General features: G+C 35.1%; 1 pseudogene; it reads left to right on the forward strand.

Moving 5' to 3' along the window:
* Positions 1-799: 799 nt before the first annotated feature.
* On the forward strand, positions 800-3,076 carry LOC109238969 (annotated as a pseudogene).
* Positions 3,077-8,591: the final 5,515 nt, after the last annotated feature.

Raw genomic sequence — 8,591 nt, forward strand, 5'->3', positions numbered from 1 at the left:
CATAATTCAAGCTGCAATGTTAATTCAATCATAGTGTTTACTCGACTACTAATGAGTTGGACATTTTTTACTTCACGTTAATTATGTGGGAAAAAAACTACCTGAATATCCACTAAACCGAGAAATCTAATAAGCCTTAATTAAGTATACAAGTTACAACTGTTGCAACTCCAATGACCAATGTATTTGTATCATTACTATTTCGACGCATCACCGGTGACTGGATGCCGCATCTCGGAGTGACGATGGCTGATGGGTCCCACCTTTAAAGTATGGACCCCACCACAGACTAATTTGAGTGTGGCATCAGCGCACTAAACTCATCTTTAGTAGAATCATTTAGGTGCAGTAATAATAATTATAATGGCAATAATCACCTAATGGTGTGGTGGAACAATTTATATTCTTACATCTTTAACTAGAGGGCTAGGTTTCAAACCTTGAGAGTGTATTATTTTTTGGTAATCAATACTTTTATCCTCCTTAATGAAAGCGCGAATCTGAATTAGTCAGGTCAATATAATAATAATTATAATTATAATTTTTACGTCGGACCTCATAGCTCCCTTTAATGGATATATTTACAATAAAAATAAAAAAGCAAATGAGAATATTCAATTAGATGCAATGGAGATAGTACAAATTACACTCACTTGTGACTGTGGGATTCACACACACAGTTGAAAGTTGAAACACTTGCTTTTAATTGATTGCAAAGTGTATTCCACTATCTGGTCTGGATAATAAAAGAAGGCGCATTACTTACATCTATGGCTTAATAATTTGCTTCTCTATAAATATGTTGCATGTCTCATTTCTTTTCCCTAGGAAAAACACATTATCTCTTCTAACACTTGACTGTTTAATTTCCTCCCTTTTTTTATTTCATCAACTCCTCTGTATAATTAAGACTTCAACATTTAACTGAAGAAAAATGGAGGGTAAATGTAGTTGCAGATTTTACCAAAGGGCTAAGCCTTATATAGCCATGATTTCATTGCAATTTGGGTATGCAGGAATGAATATTATTACAAAAGTTTCTCTTAATAGGGGAATGAGTCATTATGTTCTGGTTGTGTATAGGAATGCTTTTGCTACTGCAGTTATTGCTCCCTTTGCACTTATTCTTGAAAGGTAAAATTACCCACAAAAATTAGAATTTTTGAAGTTTTTTGTTACAAGTCTTGAAAAACTGACAAGTCTTTAAATTTGTTGACAGAAAAATTAGGCCAAAGATGTCACTCATGATGTTCATGCAAATATTTGTATTGGGTCTTTTGGGGCCAGTGATTGATCAAAATTTTTACTATGCTGGACTCAAATATACATCCCAACTATTTCTTGTGCTATGAGCAACATGCTTCCTGCTTTGACATTTGTCATGGCATTTCTCTGCAGGTACATATATATATATATATATATGTATGTATGTATATATACGTATTTTATTTTAATTATAACGGTAGTGTCCGGACCAGGTTTTTTTTTTTTTTTTTTTTTTTTTTTTTTTTTTTTGTGGAAGTTTTGGACTAATTATAAGGATTGTTTTTAGGATGGAGAAGGTTGACTTGAAGAAATTTAGATGCCAAGCAAAAGTGTTGGGAACAATAGTAACTGTGGCTGGAGCCATGTTAATGACATTGTACAAAGGCCATGTTGTTAACTTGTTATGGTCAACTAATTTTAGTGTCCCTGAAACTAATTCTGATAAAGATTGGGTTAAAGGTTCAATTCTCCTCATTTTTGCAACTCTTGTCTGGGCTTCTTTCTTCATTCTTCAGGTATATATATGCTATACATTACAACCTTTTCAGGGATTTTTTTGTTTTGTTTTTTGTATATCATTATATGGTGGTTAAAAGTAGTTTAATACTATTTGTTACAGGCTATCACAATGAGGAAATATACAGCTCCATTATCTTTAACAGCACTTGTTTGCTTCATTGGAACCTTACAATCTATAGCAGTCACATTTGTAATGGAGCACAAACCTTCTGTTTGGACTATTGGTTTTGACATCAATCTTCTTGCTGCTGCCTATGCTGTAAGTTCCTTTCCTTTCTTTTTAACCATTTGCCTCAAGAGGCGCGCGGATGAGGTTATATTCAACTGAATCATTCTGAACCTATAATTATAAAATTAAAGTGTATTCATTACCAAAACAATTAAAGATCGAATCCACCAAGTTCCCCGAATTCAACTCTGCCCCCACCCCATGCACACATTGACTAATGATGAATAACCAATTTTTTTTTTTTTTTTTAATAAATTTCAGGGTATTGTATCATCAAGTATAGCATACTATGTACAAGGTGTTGTAATGGAAAAAAGAGGACCTGTTTTTGTGACTGCTTTTAGTCCTTTAATGATGATTATTGTTGCAATTATGGGCTCTTTCATTCTTGCTGAAAAAGTATATATTGGAGGGTAATTTCAATATCTCTCAACATCTTATCTTTTTTTTTCCCCCTCAATCTGCTATAAGCTAAATCTTTTTTTTTTTTTTGGTTCAGAATTCTTGGTGGTATGCTCATAGTTGCAGGGCTATATTCTGTTCTGTGGGGAAAATATAAGGAGTACAAAGAGAAGGAAATTGAGGAGGCAATAATTCCTGAAGCAGTGAAGGCAGTTAATGGAAACAAGCAAATGATACTTCTTGCAAATATTGAAGAAATTAATGATATAGAAATGCAGAAAAATAGTGAAGGAAAAAGAATTCAAGCAGCTCCAGCATCAGTGGCTATCAGTTTTCCCATGCCACAGCCCCCAATGTTGGCTAGGGAAGCACCAAAAGGCTTGATATAAATTAAATATGAAGAGATGATGGGAAAAAAGAAATAGAAGGAAGAGGCAACAGAGAATGCCATTTTGTCCTTCTACTTTTTCCTTTTTTTTTTCTTTCTCTTAATTTTGATATTATATACGAATATGTTTAGAGTAATTTACTCTTTTTCTAACCTTAAGCTTGTAAAAAATACATTGGTATTGCCATATATATTGGTATCCAGCTGTCCAATAAATGTATAAATACATTTACATAATAATCGACAACATACACATAAATACATTCTATATATGCCGGTAGTGTCCGGACCAGTTTTCATGCAACTAATATCCAGGAAAATAACATAATTTTCATGCAATCCTCTAATATCAATATATGCTTTTTACAACTTTTGGACTGGATGCTTAAATTCGTTCACGCAGTTATTTGATAAAACACGAAACTGCATGCTTTTCTTCACATTGATTAGATTCTAGTAAATGTCAATTATCAATAATTGCATGTGTATCGCATCCTCCTACTTTGTTAAAGAAAATGAGCACGAGACAATTTCCCACTAGCTAGCCAATTATTGTTGTTATCTTCTGACATTGGAACTATATCATTATTTTCTCTTATATAGAAAGAACATCGTACTTACTTTGTAGGTCTATATAAAGTTAGATTAGGTTTCATGTTTCTATTGGTTATGATTAGCAAGTTTTAGGGTGCCTCAGAACTTAATAATGGTTCTTAGTTTACTGGCATAAACTTGGAAAAGTGTAGTATTTGTTTTTCTGACTTAACCATATGGTATAAGATATTTACTCATTCGACTAATACTAATTTGCATTATAAAAGGGATTTTTATATACCTATACATTATTGGAAACTTTATTATCAAAAGTGTCCATGTTTAGTTAATTACCCGACCTAAATCCACTATTAATGCCTTCAATCAAGGTATTTAGTTACACAACTCTTTTCCGTTTTTTTTTCTCTCTTTCCTTATTTTTCTTCCGTTCAATCACGCTTTGGCGTCTACCCAGTGATTACTGCTAATTTATATTGTATCTAATTATATATTTTGAAAATATATCCGAATACTGGAATAGACAACAAATTAATTATGTCTTCCACTTATTCAAGCATCTGTTGTCATGAAGCTCTGGAATTACAAGGGCATATGCAATGAATAAGCCATGGTTTCTGTAAGCTAATGTTTCTCAAAAGCAACATTTATTCTAAAAAGCTAAACTCAAGAGCAACATTTAAGTGAGTATATATATCGATTCTTTGGTTCACCTTAGGATATAACTTTACCAAATTATAATTCAAATTGTATCAATATAAACGTATGAAGCAATATTAATGGAATCCAACTATTGAAAAATTGGTTATAAATTATTGATGCAACTTAATTAAATATATATGTGCTACCATAAGACGTTCGGCGCAGTTTATGTACGTATCTATAAGCTTAAATACTTCATATTATAAACTGTCATCAGTGTATGAGTAAATGCAAGTTGTACTTTGAATTTTTCTGTTCCAAACTTGTAGTTAGCATTTTCGTTGAGACTAATGTTATAAATTTTGATGAAAGCGTAAAAATTTCTCTTTTTGGACGGTCAACTTATTCATCTTCATCGTCGTCATTCTTTATATTCCTTCCTATTCCACTCTAGAATAAACGACTAATACTAAAATAATAAGTAAAATAATCGTCGTCTTGTTAGATTATTATACGTGCAACGAAATCAATTTCAATACTCACATGTATCAAATTTCATACAACTAATTTGTCACGACCCGGATTTCCCACCATCAGAGCCGTGATGGCGCCTACTCGTGGTAGCCAGGCAAGCCAACTTATTTACCCTTTCATCAATAAACACTTATCTTAACAGTTTGTAGCATCAATATAGAACATGAAATCTACTAAGAACAGTAGCGGAAGTCTGTCTTATAAATATGAAACAAAATGCGGAATAGTCAATAATAACCTCTACCCAAGATTTGGTGTCACATTACTCACGAACTACTAAGAATATACTAAATACAAAGGTATGAAAGAAATATATAAGCTGTCTGTCTCGAAAACAATGAGGCAACCGTCAAAAAAGAGAACATAAAGAAGAGACGTCGGGCCTGCGGACGCCTGCAAGGCTACCTTAGTCTCGTGTAAATGAAATTTTGCTCCCGTACTACTGCTGCTGCTGCTCCTCAAAACCTGGACCTGTGCAAAAATGCACAGAAGTGTAGCATCAGCACAACCGACCCCATGTGTTGGTAAGTGTCTAGCCTAACCCCGGCGAAGTAGTGACGAGGCTAGACTGGACACCACATAAACCTGTGCAGTTATAAATATATAGCGAAAATCGAATACAAAGCAATTAACAATATGGGAGAGGGAAACATGCTATGGGGAGATACAATATTAACAGTAACCCAGGGTAATAAACTAAAGCAACTTAGATCCACCATAAACAAGGAATCAATACTCAATATAAACACATGGCATCAAATAACTGTTGCGGCGTGCAACCCGCTCCATAATTACCATTGTTGCGGCGTGCAACCCGCTCCACAAATACCACTATTGCGGCGTGCAACCCGACCCATATCATTTATCATGTATCATTGTTGCGGCGCGCAACCCGACCCTCACATATTATTGTTGCGGCGTGCAACTCGACCCTCACATATTGTTGTTGCGGCGTGCAACCTGACCCTCACATATTATTGTTGCGGTGTGCAACCCGATCCTCAATATCATTGTTGCGGCGTGCAACCCGCTCCACCAAGATCATATTTCCTCATCCAAACCACAGTCACAAATACGGGGCAAGAGAGTAAATAAACAATAATGAAAATCCCGGCAAGGGAATACACATGACAAACAACTTAATAATCTCAGTATCCCGGCAAAGGAGAGAAAAAAAAAACCAACAACAGAATCAACAAAACGTCCGGCAAGGGATTAACCAGTAACTCTTTCCCTTTCTTTCTTTTCTTACTCCACGATATCACTGGAGTCCAAGCTCCAAGAAATTCTTATCTCATATTCCGTCACAAACAACAATATAACGACATCCCAGTGAGGGAACAAAACATCATCTCAAATATCCCGGCAAGGAAATTACTATACCCACATTAGTTCCAACATCTAACCACCACATTAGTTCCAACATCTAACCACCACAGCTATAACCAACCTATTACCACACTTGACCACCTCAGCTATATCTAATCGACTACCACACCCAACCACCCCATCTATAACTATAGTCATCATACGGCACAAGGAAACATTAACCTAAGCGACCCTAGTATTCGTTAAGAACACAATGCAGAGGAATCACAACCCAACAATAGCCCGCCAAGAGGGCAACATAATGATCTCTCCTCTTTCTCACTTTTACTTCACAATTCTTTTCACAACTCGAGCAAATGCTCCAGAGGTTCAATTATCACTTATACTTTCGCAATTCGTTCTACAACTGGAGCCGACGCTCCTCAATAAATCAAGTCATTTCATATACTTTCAATATTTGTATCACAGTTCGAGCCAATGCTCCTAGGAATCAAATTATCATATCACCATTCACATGTTACTCACAACATATAGAAATACTCCAATAAACATGAAATTCACAATCAGTTCATGATAATCACATTATAAGGACTCACGGTCATGCTAGAAACTAATGTATAGATACTCGTCACCATGCCTATACATCGTACTTGATCACATAGCAATTAGCAACAAGACTCAACTCCTATTCCCTCAAGCTAGGGTTAAACCAAACACTTACCTCAAAGCCTTGAAATCCACTTAATCCTCAACTATCGCTTTACCTCGCGGTTCCACCTCCAGTTCGCTCGAATCTAATCACAAATTGTTCAATTACTTTAATAAACACTATATGAATCAATTTGAATGCATAAAAATGATTTTCCCAAGTTTTTCCCAAAAATTCCAAAAATGCCCCCGGGCCCACGTGGTCAAAACCCAAGGTTCGAACCAAAACCCGGTTACCCATTCCCCCACGAGTTCATATCTATGTTTTGTTTTGAAATTGGACCTCAAATGGAGGTCCAAATCCCCAATTTTAAGAAAACCTAAGTTCTACCCAAAATCCCCATTTTTACCCATGGAAATCCTTGATTTTAAGATGAAAACATGTCTAATGATGTTAAAGATTGTAAAAATTGACTTACAAATGATTTGGAGAAGATATGTTTCTTGGAAAATCGCCTATGGAGTTTGGGTTTTGAAAGAATGAAGAAAAGAGGGTTAAAATTCGTCTAAGTATGAAAAATTGCAGGTCTCGGATGTGGGAAATGCGAACATGGGTTCGCAATTGCGAACCCAGCAGGCTTGGGAATTGCGAAAATGGTTTGGGAATTGCGAACATGGGAATTGCGAAGAAAGTTTGGGAAATGCGAAAAGGCTTGGGAATTGCGAAAAATGTTTGGGAAATAATGCGAACGGGCTTGGGAATTGCGAAAAATGTTTGGGAAATGCGACCCTGGGAATTGTGAAGAAAGTTTGGGAAATGCGAACAGGCTTGGGAATTGCGAAAAATGTTTGGGAAATGCGAACCTGGGAATTGCGAAGAAAGTTTGGGAAATGCGAACAATCCTGGTAATTGCGAAAAATGTTTGGGAAATGCGAAACCTGCAGACCTGCAATTCCTTAAGTCCTTTTTTTTTTTTTGTGGAAGTTTTGGACTAATTATAAGGATTGTTTTTAGGATGGAGAAGGTTGACTTGAAGAAATTTAGATGCCAAGCAAAAGTGTTGGGAACAATAGTAACTGTGGCTGGAGCCATGTTAATGACATTGTACAAAGGCCATGTTGTTAACTTGTTATGGTCAACTAATTTTAGTGTCCCTGAAACTAATTCTGATAAAGATTGGGTTAAAGGTTCAATTCTCCTCATTTTTGCAACTCTTGTCTGGGCTTCTTTCTTCATTCTTCAGGTATATATATGCTATACANGCCCGATTACCACAGTCTTTTAATTCAACTTTTTATTTACCGTTTTTCCTTAATAATTTCAGAGAAACAATTTCACAGAAAAATTCTTTCCTCGGGGCTCTAGACCTCGGAATTTGACTCCGGGCACATGCCCGAGTCCCATATTTTTCTACGGACCTTCCGGGCCCGTCCAATCTCGGGTCCGGGTCCGTTTACCCAAAATATTGACCAAAGTCAACTTTAATCATATTAATATCAAAATTCTTCAAAATTTTCTCAGAATTCACATATTTCAACATAAAAATATTTCGGCTACGCGCCCGGACTGCGCACGCAAATCGAGGCAAGTAAAAATAAGGTTTTCAAGGCCTCGGAAGCACGGAACGAGTGAGGAAACAGGTGATGACCCTTTGGGTCGTCACATAATTATATATTATACAACTTATCAACAATTTTGATACATTATTTCTATCCAGTTAAAAATAACTACAATATCATACCACTTAAATACAATTTATATACAAATTTTATACGATAAGTCTTTTGTATATTTCGTAACTGATTTATGCATAGTAAAAATAAATTTCATACAACTAATTATATATTATACAACTTATCTATAACTTTCCTACATTATCTCTACCCAGTTATATACAATTACAATATCATACAACTTAAAATACAATTTTTATACAATATTATTCAATTTTCAGACAAAATTTAAATAAAAAAATATATATAAACAACATAATACAATTTTCTACAATTTCACTACAATTTCGTAAGTATAATGTATGTCATGTCTTCTTCTTCTTCTTTTCTTCGAGTTTCAATTTGAAA

Source organism: Nicotiana attenuata, unplaced genomic scaffold (assembly GCF_001879085.1).
Source record: "Nicotiana attenuata strain UT unplaced genomic scaffold, NIATTr2, whole genome shotgun sequence".
Classification (NCBI taxonomy): domain Eukaryota; kingdom Viridiplantae; phylum Streptophyta; class Magnoliopsida; order Solanales; family Solanaceae; genus Nicotiana; species Nicotiana attenuata.